This window comes from Alligator mississippiensis, chromosome 2 (assembly GCF_030867095.1).
Source record: "Alligator mississippiensis isolate rAllMis1 chromosome 2, rAllMis1, whole genome shotgun sequence".
Taxonomy (NCBI): domain Eukaryota; kingdom Metazoa; phylum Chordata; order Crocodylia; family Alligatoridae; genus Alligator; species Alligator mississippiensis.
The window spans coordinates 95796816-95815616 of NC_081825.1; the positions used below are offsets into that span (position 1 = coordinate 95796816).

The window sequence follows — 18801 nt, forward strand, 5'->3', positions numbered from 1 at the left end:
TACCTCCCTGGTGAAAGGCAAGGAGGGGCACCTTAAAACTCCAGCCCCCACATCCTAGTGGGTTACCCAGATCCAGGGATGGGTACAGGGGCCAGGCACATCTCCGGACACCTGAGCCCCATGGGGAACAAGATCCCGGAGGTGCCAGCAAGAGGGCATAACAGTAAGGCTCAGGTAGAGGGCATAGTTGGAAGCCCCTAGAGGAGGGCAGGAGTGGAAGCCCCAGGGAGGGGGCAGATAGGCCAAGGAAAGTCTAGAGACTCTTGAGGCTGCCAGAGGCTGAGACCGTGGTAAGGCCTCAGACACGGTGAGGCCAAGTGTTGGGTCAGAGGGAGACATCGGTAAGCCCTCAGATGTGGTGAGGCTGAGTTTGGGTCAAAAGGGCGAGTAGTTGGCCCCAAGGAGGGAGCAAGGATAAGTTACCTGGAGCAAGGCTCAGGTCCAAACTCCACTCAGAGCGAGACAAATTGGCTGATCACCATGCAGATGAGGGTCATGGGAGAGGCACAAAAGGCTGCACCAGGGCCAGTCAAGGAGAGTGAGTAACCAAGCCTGATGGCCTATGCAGTCGCTCAAGGGAGCAGAGCAGGCTGGGTGTGGCCCAATGACAGGCAGCATGCAAGAGGCCTGGTGAAGAGGGTGTAAGAGGCATGTAAGAGGCCCCAGTGAGAAGGGGGCAGTATGAATGAAGCCTGATGGGGCATAGTGAATGGACGAATGAATGATGCCTAGCAAGGGGCTGAGTTGGGCCTGGCCACAAGCCAAAGCATAGAGCCATCTGCATAAAGCCATCTCAGGATGCCACCTGCAAGGCAAAGGACATGATAAGGGGGGGCTGGAGTTGTGTATAGTGCCCCCTGGCATTGGGGAATCAAAATGGGCAGCTTCTCATATTTTTACACCAGTTTGGGGATCAGCAAAGTTGTGGCAGGCGAGACTGGACGGACTGACCTACTTGAACAGGTGGGCAGGTCGATGTGAAACTCGGTCCCCAGATGGCACCTTGTCACAGTGCACCACACCATCTACACCCTCTTTTTCAAAACCCTAGATCTGCCCCTGCCTTTGGCACGTGGGCAAAAAGGAAGACCCACTAGAACAAGTATTTCAATCTGCTTTTCTAAAAGTCGCTGTTTAATTTTTTATATTCCCATTTGAATATACATCTTTAATGCCTCATATAACACTCCTTCAGTCTCTTGTTCAATCTACCACACACAATTGCCTTTTAGGACTCCATTCATTTAAATGGAGCTACTTGAGCAATATTTCTAATCACACATAGTAGCTGACAAATTCTGTTCCCATTTCCTTTGTAAATCTTTTTTTTTTTTTTTTTCTTCTAATGACAGGACATTTTATTATAAGGCTGTTATCTGATTTTTAAAGCATATTGTCAGTAGCCTGCTTGTTTGTAAATGAATTTAGTAATCTAGCTGGCATTTGAAGACTGGGTATATTTTTATGTCTATAGTAACTAGATCATCATGTAGAACAGGAAGTGCCAAAATACATGCTATTAACATTTTTCACATATCTAAGATTAGTCCCCCCCACCCTTAATTTAGCTGTGCCCCATTTAACTCTACCGTGGCTAATTACTACTAGAACAGCCAGCCAGCCACTGCTCACCCATGCACTTAAGCATTTATTCACCTTGTGCACTTTTAATTACAATTCTTCCTTTTAATTTGGCATCCATTAATGAGTTATTGCCCCAAATTCTGAGTTCACCTACTTCCTCAATGGCAAGTGGGCAGGCTGCCTGACTACTGGCTAGCTGGAGCCTTCGTACCACAATATACTATAACATGACATGTCATGGCATTTTCCTTTATATTATACCTGGCCAATTACAATAGAAAATTACAGGCTATTTTTAAATCATTCAAAACATTAATTGCCTGTTAGAAGACCAATTATCATTAGCATAATTGATGCACCCTAATTGAATGATGACAATAAAACAAAACAATAAATTAAAGTACATGCTATGGCATATAATTATATTGTGATGTATCAGTGACACATGATGTGGTGTATCATGACACATTCATCGTCTAATTAATTTGACTTATGTTTTGCTACAAATTACAATGAAACATAAATTGACTTCATAAGATCAAAATAATATATTGACTAGAAACAAAATGATTCAATAAGGCTGAAATGAAAAGTCCTTTTAATATTTCTAAAATTAACATTTAGAAGCTTTGCTCTGTGAGATGTTTAGATTTTCACTTCATTTTCATCACCCCACAAACATGAATCCTGGTTCCAAGCAACATTATTTAAATCCCAATATATGTAGATAAACAGACTGCCCAGTCCTATAGGCACAGGCATTATGCAGCCATCACAGATAGTCAGCATACACAATAGGTGTTACACCTAGAAGTCAGGCCCTAACTCTAAATTCCTTAATGGCAGTTTTAAAGAAGCTTAATTTTGCTTAATTAGTGAACTATGGTTGGTGCCTGGAAAAGAATTTCCATCAAAATACATTGATGGTCAAGACAAACCTATGCATCCACTGTTAATTCTCTCCTTGCTTCTCAAGTAAATGCTTCTCAGGTAAATCTCAGGATGAAATCCTCCCACTGCACTCAGCCTTGGTGAGGCTGCAGCTAGAGTACTGCATCCAATTCTGGACTCCACAATTCAAGAAGGACATGGAGAAGCTTGAGAGAGTCCAGAGGAGAGCCACGCGCATGATCAAAGGACCAGAGAATAAGCCTTATGAAGGGAGGCTGCGAGCCATAGAACTCTTCAGCCTGGAAAAGCGCAGGCTCAGCGGTGACTTGGTGGCAGCTTATAAGTACATAAGGGGTGTGCATCAGGATCTGGGGGAACGTCTGATCACCAGAGCGCCCCAAGGGACGACAAGGACCAATGGTCACAAACTCCTCCATAACCGTTTTAGGCTGGACATAAGGAAAAACTTCTTTACTGTCCGAGTCCCCAAGGCCTGGAATAGACTTCCACCAGAGGTGGTGCAGATGCCTACTCTGGACTCTTTTAAGAAACATTTGGACACTTATCTTGCTTATTTGACCCTAGCTGACTTCCTGACTTTTGGGCAGGGGGCTGGACTTGATGATCTTTCTAGGTCCCTTCCAGCCCTACTGTCTATGAAATCTACTGTAAGTGGGCAGTGCACTCCAATATCAATCTTTTAAAAAAATCTATTAAGAACGAGAAGCCTTTTCCTAGCTGGCTAAATGTCTCTGCATGTGGGAATAACAACAGGCATCTGTACTACCCAGTAGATGGTTGGCCCCTCTTGATATTACCAACACCAAGGATACAAAATCATGAGATCCTTCAAAAAAATCAGGTCAGCTTAAAACTAATGCTTCTTTTCATGAGAAGATAGTAAATGTAGTTTCTTTCTGTGTGCCTTCCCAACACTTTGAGGCCTAGAAAGTTTCATTTAACAAACATGTGAAGTTGAGATTTTCAAGCAATCAACAAGTCAGGGAGCTCTGGGACATTTAAGATTGGATATTATGTTACTCACAATAAAACCAAAAGTGTTGGCAACCTTGCTTGCTTGCTTCTACAAAGGGTTAGTGAGGCAGTAAATCCACTGCCTTCAACCTACACAATCCATAATCACATTTTGGAGGGGAAAGGAACTTCCTGCCCCACTTTCTTTGGAAGCAGGATCTAGCCACTGCCATTGTTCATGTGGTGCTACAGGGCATTTCCCAAGTATACTGATTCTTCATTCAGTGAATATATTTGTTTAGCTACTATATCTTTTCTGTAGTACCATTTGCCCACATTAAGCTGACACATTTTTTGGGGTCTGTTTTGGTCTCCTTGTTTCCCAGGCTGATAGTGGTGATACATTTCAAAGATAAGGCAGTTTGTATGCATGCAGGTTGATAGAAAACATATCTGAGGCCTACAATATCGAAGTTGTCAAGGCCCAAAATTCCCAACTGGCCTTGCTCTTCCTTATGCCTCCCTGCAACTTCTTGTACATTATATTTTCAAAATATTTAAAAATAAACAAGAAATCCACCTAATATTTGAGCAGCCAAAAAACGGGTAAAAGAACTAAAATGACAAAGTCTGTACGAAGAAGGAGAAAACAATTTGGGAAGACAATGTATTTTATTTTCACGCTTCAAAGAGTTAAACAACAAAGGGGAATACGCTGTTTTATGAATTCCTAAATATAACTTAACATTGTTCTTTCAAGGTTGCAGTCACTTTCTTGCTTTGGCTAGATAACTTTCCTTTTGCAAATGTCTTGGCTTTGCTTCAACTTTTTCTTTTACTATTAAGCAGCAGGAAACAATTATTTTTCCCTTGTCGCATCCTGTCCTGTTTGCTCAGCATCATACAATCTGCCTTTGAAAGCCAGCTCTTCAGCACATTTGACATGATCCCTATTCAAAACATTTGCTGTTGTTTGTTGGGCTTTTTTTGCCAACTGCAGTTCAGTTTCTATACAAATCCAGCAAAAGTTCTAATGCACGAGACAATAGAAAGTACCAAAACTTCTAAAATCATGCTGGTGTAGCCATCAGCAAAAAGACGGGTCAAACAGCCAACAGTTAGCTGTATAAAAGGGACTCAAAAGAAGAAAAATACAGCAATACAAGCTGATTCATGGTTTTTCTTTCTCTCTCTCACTCACACACACACACACACACACACACACACACACACACACACACAGCAGAATCTCTGAAAGAGTTCAAAGCTGCCAAAAGAAAATGCTTGAGAGCACACAAGGCTAACAAGAAGCAAAAATGAAAAGATAACTTACAGTATATTTAGAACGACAATGGGAAAAGATCTGCTGCAGTCTCTTCTCTTTCAAACCGCTGTCAGCTGAGCAGGCAAAAAACAACTTCACCTAATGAAAACGTCCCTCTCAAATTCCCTCCCCCACCTCCCCCTTCATTTACTCCTGAGGATGTCCAGCTTGAAAAGATCTGAAAGTTTAAAACTTTATCCCCTCATATTTCTGAACGCTATTAGCTGACTCTCCTTGGACACGTACCAGCAATGAAGTAAAAATAGACAAAGGGAGGGGGGAACAATTTAGCTTGAGTTTGAATCTTCTTAACTCTGTTTTTTTGTCAAAGCTGCTCTTGTCACAAGCTTTCAATGTTAACTTCAGAGCATTAACTCATCTGTTTTTCATAAGCTACAAATTGCAGACAAGTCAGGCAGTATATTTGGTCCAGTTTTCCCAAGCACTGGCCCTACAAGTCATCCAAGGTATAAAGACTTTGAAAAAAACAGCCACCTTTGTGTCCAGTTTATGAGCTCATAAGCACAGATGACTAAGCGCTCACTCAGCCACAAGTGGTCCAACAGCATCATGAATTAATATACAGGGTGTTCATGCTTTCACCCCTGCAACAGCAAACCAACCCCCAAGTTCCCCACCCAACATAAATGAGAATAGCTCTGAGGCAAAAAAAAAATATCTAGCTTGTTGACTGGATCTTAGTGATAATTAGGTAAGTCATTTAAAATGCTTGGTATTTATATGGGAGAAAGTAAATACTAATGACTTACATCTTTGAAATCCTTGGGGAGAGAAAGGGAGTGGGGGGAGATGCAAACCTAGAGGTCTTTCTTAGGGCATTTATACATATACCTTTTCATCCCGTGATGTGCTGGAGATCTGGTGGGTTGGAGTAGACTCAGTTAATCAAGTCTGCTCCGCACACAAGCTGACGTGCACTGCGCTGTGTAGCGTGCAGTTGTATAAGTGGTGAAATGCGTGTCATCACTCAGAAAATGGTGGTGGTACGCTTTTGAACTAAAGCACCTTTGAGGTGTTTTAGTTCAAAGTGCGCCATCGCCATTTTCTCAGTGCTGACACACATTTTGCCACTTATACAACTGTACACGCTGCAGCACCGGTCACTTTTAAAACAGCTGGGCGCTGTGGTGCAAACATGGACAAATTCCCATAAGCTCTTATCTAAGTCAGTGGAAGTCTGCCTAAGTGAGGTCCTTGCGAGAAATCCCAGAAGCCAGCCACTATGGATAGGGACAGGCTTTCAAAAAGCTGGAGCCTGAATTGATTCAATCTTTGTAGGTTAGTCTAACCTGCTAAGATTGAACTGATTTGCAAGTGAACAGACATTCACATTTAATTCTGGAAATGCAGGCACATGCTTGCAGTGGCTCAGGCTAGAAGCCAGAGTGTGCTATGGCAGCCCTTCCTTCTCTTTGCAGCAGCGGCAAGGCTGGAGGGAGCCTGACCTGGGGAGTGTAGCCAGGCCCCCTCAGGAGCTAAGCATGATTGTGGAGGGGTTTAAACCCTCACCCTGGCCTGTAGGAACATAGGAAGGAAGCAGCCCTTGCCAGACTTGTCCCCAAGGCCAGACACTGGCAGAGGCAGCACCTTAGGAAAAGCAGGGCAAGGTGTGGGGATTAAACTCTCCTGTCTCTGGGTGGACATGGGACTCCAGCTGGTGTCTGCCCAGCTTTCCCCCCTGCTCTTGCTCAGGTGGTGGGGGGCTTGGCCCTGCTATCCACCCAGAGCTGGGGCTGCAAGGCTGAGCCCATCCAACCTGTGGGTATTGCTGAGGGCAGAGGCAGAGGGGCAGTCTGGGCTGAGGCCATGGAGGCTATGCAGCCAGATTGCTCCAGGCTCCTCACGCCCAAGCCAGGCAGGGCTGTCATGGAGCCCCAGCTGGTTAGGAAGGGTCCTGTGGGGCAGCCTGTGGGGGCAGAGTCCTTCCCAGCCTGCTGTGACAGTCTGGCCTAGCAGTGTGGAGGGGGCTGGCTGGGGAGTGAGCTTCCTGGGTCAGCTTGGAGGTGTTGGTGGCCACTGGTGCTGCACCCCCAATCCCATACAGCACCTGGGGCTGCAGGCGCACAACCAGCTGTGGGTTGGCTGGGGCCGGGGATGCTGTTCTGCCCCGTTGCCTCCAGCTGCTGGTGCCACGGCCATACTGCACTGCTCTGGGTTCAGGGGTGGGAAGCTTCAGCCCTGCAGTTTCTGCTCAGCATGTGGAGCTGCAGCTCCAGCCCCAGAATGCCTTGGAAGGCAGAAGGTGTCCAGGGGCTGTAGCCAGAGGTCCATGGGCTGGGCACAAGCTGCTGCGCCTGGCAGGTCTGTTTCCGCCCATTTTGAAACCAGTTTGTGTGCGCTAAGCTTATGTTCTATTACAGGTTTAAACCATTTTCTGATCACTTAGACCAGTTTATGTGTAACTTCTGTCCTTAGCTTATGAGGGCACACATCTATTTCTGAAAGGTACTGTGAGCAATTTTTTGAAAAGCACCCAAATCTTACCAAAATTCATGTAACAGACTGCCAATGTGGGCTCACCAGATTGGCTTGAGATACTTACTCTGGGCTAGAAACAGCGCCAGTGAACTCTGAGCAACCCTAAGGGTGGAGCCAGGGAGCCCTGCCCTGTGGAAAAGGAGAACCCAATCGAAAGAAGGGGTTTTCAATCCCCTCATTCGCATGGAAGGGGGATGGCTGGGGTCAGGGGCCCGCCACCCTAGCCCTGGTTGGTTGGTTTGCAAGCCAGGGTGGGACTGCCAGAGGAGATGAAAGCAGCAGCTGAACTGGCATGGAGGCTGCTGACAGTGACTCCGGGGAATGATGCAGGAGGCTTCTGAAGAGCTGGGGTGAGATAACCCAGCAGAGGGAGCAGAGAGACCCCTCTGAAGATCCTCAAAGGCCCTGGGAGAAGAAGGCAGCGGCAGTCAGCTGTGCCTCCAGCCCTGCAGTAGAGAGGGAGCAGCAGCCAAGGCTTGGGGCAGAGATCTGGTGCCCCAAGGCCCCATTACAGTGTGCTGGACGTGCCAGGTGTCCCAGAGGCTAGGGGTGGCAGCCGGCCCCCCACTCCACTGCAGAGAAGAGGCAGCGACCAGGAGTGCAGGCAGCATCCTTATCTGGAGCAGGGAGCTGGACCTGCGAGTTAAGGAAACTGGGGAAGCGTGACAGCAGCAGGCAAGGCACTGGGATCCTGAGGAGTGGCAGAGTGCCTGGACAAGGGGCCCTGGAAGCTCGGGGCACAGGCCGGTGCTCAGAGCGGGACTGGCGAGCCGCGAGGCATGTGGGGTACCTGGCCAGTCATCTGGACCAGGGGCTTAGAGCAACGACCCCTGGGAGCTGCCTGTGCTGCTGACCCTCTGCCACTGACTGCCCCAGAGGGGACTCAGTCCTGTCCCTTATTCTGCAGCTGAATGTCATCGGATGGAGTCCCTGAGCTTTGTGCTTGTGTCATGCTGATTGCTGCAGGAGCCTACTTTGTTGCTTGTTGCTTGCCTTTTTGGTTGCCACAGAAGGTCACCCTTCAGCCTCTTTGGGGGGTTGGGGTTTGATACAATTTGATTGCTGCAGACCAGAAGAGCTTAACCTGTTGCAGTCTGTTGCTTATTGGGAAGCCTGTTTGGAGCTGCAGGGAGTGAGCACCTTGCTTCCTTGTGGTAGCACCTCAGCAGTGGCTGAAAGCTGCCAGTTACCCTACCTGTGGTTCTTGAGTCAGAGGTTGACTAAAGCATTCTGGTTTGTTTTGCTATTTAAGTTCACTTGTAAATAACCTTTCCTATTATTCTTGTTTTGTAAATAAAGTGTAAATAGTTAAATCAGTTAAATGTTAGACCTTCTTGGGACCATGGGCTGCTCTGTAGGGAGCAGGGGCTGGCTGGAAAGTAAATTGGTGCTGGCTGGAAGCCCTGTCCTATTCACCACACCATCCCTGATATTGGGCAGGGGTGGGAAATATTGGGCCACCACCTGGGTTACACTCAATATGATTTAAGCTCCTAAATCACTTAGTCACTTTTAAACATGTTACGAGTATCATCACAAGCTTGAAGGTTCAGAGGTTTGAGTAATCTAAGTACCTAAAAGTCTGAGTGCTTATCTCAACTTTCTGATCCTCAGAAGAGTAGTGCCAAGTCTGTGCGTGGGATGAATCCAGTCTGTGGGCCTGATCTGGCTTCCTGTGCTGGTCTGGCTGGGGCCTGATACAGCTGCATGGGAATAGCCTACTCAAGGCCAAGTCATTCCCAAGTAGCTGCATCAGGCCCCAGCTCTGTTAAGCTAAATCAGCTCTGGTCAGGCCATTTCCTTATGATTGGATTAGACCTTGGCCATGCTGTTTCCATGTGGCTGGATGAGACCAAGGCTCAATCCAGCCATGTGGAAATAGGGTCTGATCCTTCTGCACGTGGCTGGCCCAGTGAAGGTCAATCCAGCCATGTGGGGCTTGAAAATTTGGAGACAGGAGAGCAGCGGAGTGTTGATTTCCATTGCTCCCTCACCACCAAATTTCTGGCCCCACGGGAAGACCTGGATCTGGCCCAGAGGCCAGGAATGGAGCACTCCTGCTCAAAAGCTTTGCTGTTGCTTTTAAAACAAGCTGCTTTTTTATTCTGTTTGGTTCTTACTTTCTCACTACAAAACTGTCAGGATCTGGCCCAATCTTCCATAGTTGTGCTAGTGCAATGTTTCTCAACCTTTTTTGCAGCATGACCCATTTGTAAACATCAATGGCCAGTCCTGACCCAGTAAGTAGTTTAAGTAGAAAAGATCCCCCTGGTCCTGCTGGTGCCCCTCACTGCTGACCTGCTGCCCCCCATACCCAGCCCCCCAGTGTGTGGGGGGAAAAGGGGAATGGGGGGCCCCAGGCAGCTCCTTGCAGACTGGAACTCGGCTAGCCTGCAAGGAAAAACCCACCGTCTCCCATATTTTTTCCTCCTTTAAAGGAGAATCCATTTTTGTTGATCCATTTTTAAAGTTTGTTCATGACCCTTTCATATATTCTTGTGACCCGCTTTTGGATCACAACCCATGGGTTGAGAACTGCTGTGCTAGTGGACTTCTCAAAGAAAGTGTATTGGGAGTAGTTACCTGCTAATTAAATGGGTTGGGGAATGCATCTTGAACAGAAAACATCCATTAGACATCATAATAACAGGTTTAAACAACCCTCCCCCCACTACTCCATAAAAGTCCCACTAAAAATCCCATCTCCTCTCACTAGCCAACTGTCCCTCTTTTGTGATGTTACAATATGACTTTCTGACTCATAGCTGTGCACTATTTCAAGTTAGACAAGCCAGGACTTCTAGTGTAAGAGAAAAATAAAATTTAAAAATAAAACAAGAACAAAGAATATCTGAGTCAATCATTAAACAGCTAGGAGAAGTAAAAAAAAATAACACCCATTTCCCTCTTTCTCATGTATGTACTTTTTAAAAAAAAGAAAAGATAAGATAAGCAAGCCACTAAGTGCATTAGAGTAAAAAATCTAAACAAAAATACCCAATGAATAATATTCAGACACCAAGAAGTCTGCAGCCCTACATAAGAAAGGGGAACTGTGACACATCCATATTTGTTGGCTTATTTCTAGCTTTTTCCTCTTTTTTGTTTAGTTCTCCTTCCCCAAACACCTGCCAACATTCAAAGTGTTGAATGGCAAAACAGTTGAAATGCCACTGGTCCCAATGGATGTACAAACGCTTTCTGGAAAAGGCAGGATTAAAACAAGTGGTAAATGTTATACAAAAATAAAAGTAAATGGGGTGAGTTGGGAGCTGTGAGTCATCCCATCCCCAGCTGGTGAATGAATGGGATGAATTGACTACATTTTGTTTCCTGAGCACTGATATTTTTAGTACAATCAAAAAACCTGATCCTGGCTTAGTGGGCTGTAATTCTGGTGCCAAAAAATGTTTCATGTTCTGTGCAGAAATACTACTTTCAGCATGGCTTGTAGGGCAATACAGACTGTTTTCTGACTATTTGAATTCTGGGTGAGTTTAATGATTACTACTTTCAGAAGAAGAATTCCCTGGCATAAAATGTATCCATTTGATTGGATGAGCTGTTGAGGTGTAGGCTTGTTTTTTACTTAACTAGTCCCAAAAAGTTTCACTGAGACTACATTACAGTGGATGCAAATAATTCTTCTCAGTCTGTGGGCTGCAGGGCCAGTTGAATGATGTTTGTTTCCCCTCAAGGAACTGGAGAAAGTGAAGCGAGTGATTTAGGTTTTCTTCATGGTTAAACAGACGGGACCCACATTCCCATCACCTGCCTGCCCCATGGTACCACCCGTACTACAGCCAGAGGGACTTTCACTCCATGGTGCTTCAGGCTGTCATGGACCACCAAGGTGTTTTCACACACGTGAGTGCCGGCTGGGCAGACAGCACCCATGACGCCCATGTCTTCTGGAACTGTGGCCTGCCAGGCCTGGTGCAAGCTGCTTTGTGCCTGGGGTGCTGGACCTGCACCTGGGCGGTCCTGCTCATCAGGGACCCCACCTACTCACTCCCACCCTGGCTCATGTGGTCCTACTTGGCCACCTGGACCCACTTCAACTACTGCCTGGGCCAGACCCACACCCTGGTGGAGTGCACCTTTGGCCACCGCAAGGGATGCTGGCATACCCTCACTGACCGCCTCAAGTTCGCCAAGGATGACCTCCTCCAGGTCATCATTGCAGCCTGCATGCTGCATAACATCTGTGAGGCCTGGAGGGAGCTCTTGCATGAGGGCAAGGAGCCATGGCATGAAGAGGATGCCAGGCAGCAGGAGTACCAGCTGCAGTGGCAATGGCAGCCCCCACTAATCCCCGCTCACTCCCCTGGGGCCAGCAGGTTGCTGGGTGTTAGCTATGAGCAGCCTGCCTCCCTCACCCCATTCCCAGGCCAGGACAGGACAGGTTCCTAGCAACACGTGCTGCCATGGCTCCGGACCCTGCTCTCCCCTCTCCTCCTGCAGGCCAACCGGTGCCTAGGCTGAGGGGGGGAACAGGGTTCCCAGATGACTGGGACAAGGAGCTGCCCCCACCTCCACCCTCCCCACAGGGCTCTTCTCCAGGGAGGCACCCCAGGGCCAGCCCTCCCCCATGCCACCACTGCACCCTGAGCGTGCCCCTGCGGCACATTCCCTGGATAGTGCATGAGGAGATGTTTATGTGGACTGAGTGGTGCCCAACCCACTATGCCCTGCTGATGATGATGACCATAGTGCCCCAGACACACCTGCAGACCTGGCATGGAACCCTGAGCTACGATGGCATGGGCAGCAAGCCCAGGCTGCCCTGCAACCTCCACCACTGGCTAGACGGCTACCTGTGGCTGCACTACATGTTCCTTCCCCCCACGGCTGAGGTGGACATCACTACCAGCATCAACATATTCCTCGGCATGTGAGAGGCCCGTGCCCACCTCGCTGCAGGGGCATAGGCTGCTCAGTAAAGTTTGGTACTGTCTCCCATCTCCCTGCATGCTATGGGGGGGAACCCAGGGCCAGGGGAGAGCAGGCAGGCCAGGCACGGAGGGGGGGCAGGGGCAGGGGTCAGAGGCAGGGGCAGGAGTGCCCTCCTCTCTAAAGAGGGGCTTACCATGTGGCCAGAGCTGGTGTGGCTGTTGGTTCTGTGCAGTCATGGCTATCAGCGATGGCATGCAGCTCTGGGTGGTGTCCTCAGATGTCAAGGTGCAGAGGAAGGGCACCCAGCTGGGCTCCCCACTCCCCCAGCAGGAGCTGGCCCTGCTCGTGGCCAGTGGTGTCATGGCCAGCCATGCCTCATGACTGGCACTGCAGACCTGTTGGGGCAGGTGCTGGCCCAGACTCCCCAAGCTGCTGGTGGAGGGTGCAGCTGGAGAGCTCAGCAGGACAGGCTACTGGATGCCTGAGGGGCCCTCCCCCAGTGACATGTCACCAGGGGTGCCAGGCTGGGGCAGGGGCTCAGACAGGCTACCTGTGCTGCTGTACACAGCACTGCTACAGCCTAGGTCCTGGGATGTGAGGATGTCCGTCAGTTGCTGCATAAAGGGCATGGGTTTATGGGCACCCCCCAACTGCTGATTGTGGTTGGTGATGGCAGCCCACTGTGCCCTCAAGGCCTTGACATTTATGCAGCACTGCCACACCAACCAGGAGTGCCCGCACTCCCACATCTGGGCTGATAGCCCCTCATATACATGGGCATTGGAGTGCACATCCTGCTTGAACTCATGCTGCACCTCTGCCTTGCCCCACAGTGCCATGAGGTCACCAGTCTTCTCCATGGACCAGTTGGGGCCCCTGGTGATGGACACAGCCATGGGCACAGCCACGGACAGGGAGGATGCCATAGTGGGTCCCACACTAGTTCTCTGGGCCCCCATGCAGCTGTCCCTGTGTACAGACAGCTGGCCCTGGACAGCTAACTGTGGCACCCAGCACAGGGGTCCAGCATGGGACTGGCAGCTGCATAGCAGAGGCAATGCGCCACAGCACCCACAACCTCAGAGCAGGCTGATGGGGGTGGACTGAGGGCATGTGAAGCTGGCCCCAGCAGCCAGAAGCTGCCTGCAGCTGGGCCTGGGGGCTGGTAGGCCTGGCTGGAGCCTGCAGCAGCCTGGAGCAGCCTGCAGACCTGGACGGCACAGGCCTGGCAGGCACACAGCAGTGCAGTGGCAGGCAGCTTTGCAGGGTTCAAGCAAGCTACGGTAGCTAGCCTGTGGCCTACCTAGACAGAGGGACAAAGGGGCCATAAAGGCAGCCCAGCCCTGGGCCAGGAGAGGCTCCCAGCCTGCAGCCCTGGGGCTAGCCTTAGGCCAGCTCCCTAGTGGCAGGGCTGATCCAGGAGCAAATTTGCTCCCAGGTTGTGTCCATATGTTCAAAACTGCACGGTAACTAATCACATGTAAATTTGCTACCTGCATTTGCAGATAGCAAATTTACTTGTGATTAGGTGTTTTTACTGTGCAGTAAGTGTGCATATGTGTAGACGTGCAAACTTACTGCGCAGTAAACTATGCTACTGTTCAGGCAAGCATCTCACGCAGACGCACTCAAAGAGTATCTAGGAAGATAAATATCATGAAAAAAATTCCTTGTTAGAATTCAAAAACAATAAATACTGATTAATAAATAATACTTTCCAAATTCCTAGGGTCTGTGAATAGTTTTTGTGTTGCAGAGTTCACACATTCTGTTTATACATTTCCCTGGCAGAAAATGGTGCTCTCTTATTTCCTTCCTCTTGCAAGGTTGCTGTTGTCATCCTTCCGAAATATAAAATATGCATTATCCCCTCCCTCTATCCACACTATGCAAATACTGGTGAATATCTCCCTTTCCAGGATGAACTTGAATCCCATCTTCTCTACCCCACAACACCCCGCTTAGATCTTGACTTCCTGCTTTGTTTCTTACTTTCTCTCTCCTTGAACTTTCTGCTTCAATCAAACAGCCTGTTACCTATCACCACAGGCTTGACTCCTTGCTCTTCCTCATGCCTTATATTTCTCTTATTTGAGACTCTTTTCTAAATTGCTCAAGGGCCTTAATTTTTTATGGAACTAGGATGGCAAATATTTACTGATGCACTGGTGGGCAAGGGAGAATTGAGGAGAACTGCACATAGAGAAGGTGAAAACAAGGGCAGCAGACCAGATGAGGATGATGATGAGTTTGACAGAAATAAGAACAACGACAGCTGTCATTAATTGAGTTTTACCTTTTAAAATATAAATTACAATATTACTTAAAAGTATTTCCATTATTTTGCATAGAAGCAGAAATTACCCTGATATTTCTTCACTGACTGATATGACAAGAGTGAAGGGAAGGCAATAAATGCCACTCGAGCCATGACTACCCAGTTAAAGATGAGGCACACTACCTTTGGTGTGCATGTATCTTTTTAATTAATGGTGAAGAACAGGAAGTGGTATTACAGGTTATTTAGAGCAAACAGAAGATGCGCCTTTGCAGTGGTGACTGGTGGATGACAGATTATGAGGGAGATGACAGAACAGAGATGACAGAGTAAAAAAAAAATGACAGGATTATGTAGACAGATGACAGAATAAAAAATTATTAAGGACCAGATTCTGTTCTCTGGTACATGTGTGTTGAAATCTAATTGCATTCCAGAGGTGTAAATGGAAGGAGAATTTTACAGTTTTTTCTCAGCTCAATTACACAGATTGTCATGAAGTAAATGACATATGAATGGTTTGGTTTCAGAGCTGGCAGTACAGCTCCATTTAATGTGGATCAGTGAAAATGCTTGAATGCTTGAATTTTAGTGCTACAGATTAAGCAGTGAGGTAAGAACTCCCAGTGTGTTTGCCTTTAATTTTAATGGTAGTGATTACTTGGCAGGATCTTAAATATGTTTCTGCAGATTTTAAGCTAGTTGATCATCATAGAAATGCATATTACTTTTCTGATTCAAATAAGATGTCAGGCTGTATACCAAGTTAAAGCAACAAATCTGCTAAATAGAGACCGGTCTGCCCATGTCTTAGGTCAAGTTACTTATTTATTCACATTTATCAATGACCGAATGTAATGATATTCTTTGGCTCTGACAACAGATTTTTAAGGAAGAAAAAGTTATGTCATTAGAAATATTTGAAGCTTTTACTTTATGAGTACCTTGGTGAACATTTCCTTACGGCTAATATATGTATCACTTTTGTCTCCTGGTTCATAATTCATTGAGTTTAAGGCCAGAAAGGACTGTTGATCATCTGACTTCCTATATAACAAAATCCCTTGAATTTTACTCAGTTACACCTATACGGAGCTGAGTAACCTGTGCTTAGTTAAAGCACCTCTTTCAGCAAGGCATCCAGTAATGATTTGAAAACATCAGGCCCCTACTTCCCTTGGTCACCTGTTCCAGTGTTCCAGAGCAGGACCCAGCTATTATGATCTATTAATTTTCTCTGAATCATGGATACACAGGAAAAAGTATAAAATAAAATATAAATTAGAGGCACAGAAAGGCTTTGCATCAGTGGAAGACCCCTGCCTCAGGCATGGCCTCAAGTTTTTGACACACCTCTAGAAAAATCTGTCTACACTGACGATACAAATAAACCTGTCAGTAATCACCATGAGGCCCCAGAGTACTGGGTACAATTTAGAGACCATAGGGCTACACCAGGGTCTGAACTGGCTCATGGATGATCCCATAACAGGGGAAGCATAAAGGTAAAATAAAGCCTTCTTTTTCATCCTGCAAGCTCTAAAAGCCACCTGCTGTTTCACTGAGCTGAGCTTGGATGAAATATATCATCTGATTCTTAGAAGTCTGGTGATATCCAGACCATGGCCTTTTCTAAGCTTGACAGAGTGATGAGTTCTCCTTTCACTCACTAGCCCTAGTTCATTTAAACCCATGAATTCACCTAAAAATCTCCATACTTAAAGATCATAGTATTTTCTTGCATACCACATGCCTCCAATAAAACACACACCTTATATTTGGGAAGGTATAAAGAAAATAAGATCTTTCTAGAGTTATGCCACATACAGCAGGGACAGAACCTAATCTTCAGACCATGTACCCTCCCTTTCCTCCTGAGGCAAAAGTTACAGTTTTAAACCTTTCACAGCTGAAATGACAGCAGCTCTTGGCTGAAACTGTAGCTGCTGCTGAAGACTGGACTCCATGGACAGATCTAGGATTTTGAAAAGTGCTGAAACAGTCTTTAGGGCTGTGAAATAGGAGGAGAGAGACCAGGAATTGCAAAATTGCAAATTCTTCAGCAAAATTGCAGAAGAAAATACAGCTTGATTAGTGGAACATCAAGACAATTAACAAGGAGAGTGGGTCATGAATAGCTGTTGAGTGAAGAGCAATTAGCGGGAATCTAATTAGTAGATTCTAATAAGCATTTCTAGTAACTTTCACACAAATAAGCTTTTATTTAATGATCTGCAGTGTTGTTGTAGCTGTGATAGCCCAGGAAATGTGAAGAGGCAAGGCTTTTTTATGTTATCTTTTATTGGACTAACTCTATAGTTAGAAGAGCTCTTGGGCAATTTCAGGCATCAAGTTACCTGAGAAAGGACACTTGATGCCTGGAAGCTTGTCCAACAGCTCTCCCAACTGTACAGTTGGACCAATAAAAGATGCAACAAAAAAAAACTTTACCTCTTTTATTTGAAAGAATGCACATGGGAAACAAATATTTAACAGATTTTTTATAGACATTTTGAACCAAAACCAGCATTCCCAAAGTCTTCATTTTTGTTTATAAAAATTTTCTGTCCAAGCAACAGAAATTTCCCAATGTGATCAAAGTGACCAGTCACACAAAGCAATTAGCAAACTCTTAAATGAATATGCATAGCAGTTTGTGAGCAGTTCGTAGACTGACATTTAGGTACATGCAGACATTCAGGAAGGTTAGGGAAAAGTTAGATTTAAAATGGCCACCCGACACACAGATTCACAGAAGTTTAGGGCTGGAAGGGACCTCGTGAGATCATTGGGTCCAGCCCCACCTGCTCTGGGCAAGAAAGACTGCTAGGGTCAAATAACCCCAGTAAGGTGTAAATCCAGTTTCCTTTTGAAGATCTCCAGGGTAGGTGCCTGCACCAGCTGCACTGGGAGTCTATTCCAGAGTCTGGTCACACGAACCGTGAAGGATCTAACTTAGTTCACACAGGTGTGGACCCTACACTTAGATCCCTAGTTAGGTCAATGTAAGTGCAAATTATACAGCAGTTCATGAAGGCTAGATTGGTCTAAAAATAGCCAAAGTGATCCAAGTTAACCCTACATCAAAAGTAGTTTAACTTAGATGAGTTCCAGCAAGACCATTCTAACTGAACTTCTGTACTGTTCCCAGTGCAGCCCTAGGGCTAGGAAAGCTCCAGGGCTGGGCTTTTCTTCCCACTACCACCCAGGCACCATGATATTTTTAACCCCTTGGGCCCTGCCTCTCCCTGAGATAGACAACCCATCCCATGAACCAGCCAATCCACCCCCCCCCCTTGTAAGCTGCCCTTAGTGCCAGTTTTACTGGCATTCACCAGTGCTGGGAACTGAGGAAGTAAGTCAGGGTGGTGGGAGGGGCAGGCATAATTGGGGGAACTGGTTAACCGTGGGGGAGGGTTGGGACTAAAAATAGCCCCTGGTCCTGTGGGGGTAACAGCCCCCCATCCCTTTGGATCCGATTTGCCCCTCCCAATCCTGCCAAACCCTTCCAGATGCTAGCAATCCCTCCCCTGTGCACCCCATTTGCCTCCCTGATCTCCCCCTGCAGACCCTACTTACCCCCACCCAATCTTTCCAAGCCCCCCCACCGCTAGCCCCCACCCCAATTTACCTTAGACTGGGTGGCCATTTTTAAGTCAATCTAAACTCTCCCTAACTTACTTAAATGTCTTTACATATCTCTAGTCACAAAATATTTGTTAAATAATGGACAGTTTGCATGTAAACGATTTGCCAGCAGGAATGGAAAGGTCTACATTTATAGAAGAAATTGTGCATTATATTAAGCTTACCCAGCTTTAGGCTTTCCCAGCCTTGGCTGGGACTACACATCTTGATGTCACACACAGTTGGTTGTGATCTTTTTCTTTAGGAGAGAAGATGTGACATTTTCTTCTTCACCATTGGCAATACTGCATTTTGATGCAGTGCTAGATCTATATTAGTGTATGGAGGTTAAGTATTAGAAAGGGTAAAGCTTAGAAAGGGATGTCCATGATTGTCTGTCATCTCTTCATGGACGATCCCTTTCTAATCATGGACATCCCTGTCTAAGCTTTTGGAGAAGAGCACCAGAGACAGAGGATTTCTTTAGACAGTGAGGCCTCAAGCATATGTAGGCCATAGTGCTCGTGAAGTCTGTAAAACATTCTGAAAACCAAGATAAGAGTATATATTCCAATCTATTCTATAACTTTAAAACAAGTTGAAAAGATACCAGAGAAATATTAAGCAGACACATAATGCTAAAGGAAAAGTGGAAGAACTGGAACAACACATGGCAGAAGATACTTATCTTTCAGCTCTTTTTCAATCCAGAAGTAGCCAGGACTCT

General features: G+C 46.6%; 1 protein-coding gene across 6 annotated transcripts in view; it reads right to left on the reverse strand.

Annotated features, from left to right (window-relative positions):
* TRIM2 (tripartite motif containing 2) overlaps positions 1 to 18801 on the reverse strand; it is a 157000-nt gene that overhangs the window by 93819 nt on the left and 44380 nt on the right. The window contains exon 1 of one of the 6 annotated variants that reach the window (XM_019481475.2): positions 4784 to 4886. The exons of the other annotated variants lie outside the window; for them this stretch is intronic. The gene's annotated coding sequence lies outside the window, so the exon portion shown is untranslated. Of the gene's footprint in view, positions 1 to 4783; positions 4887 to 18801 lie in introns of those variants that run through there. 6 annotated transcript variants of the gene reach the window in all.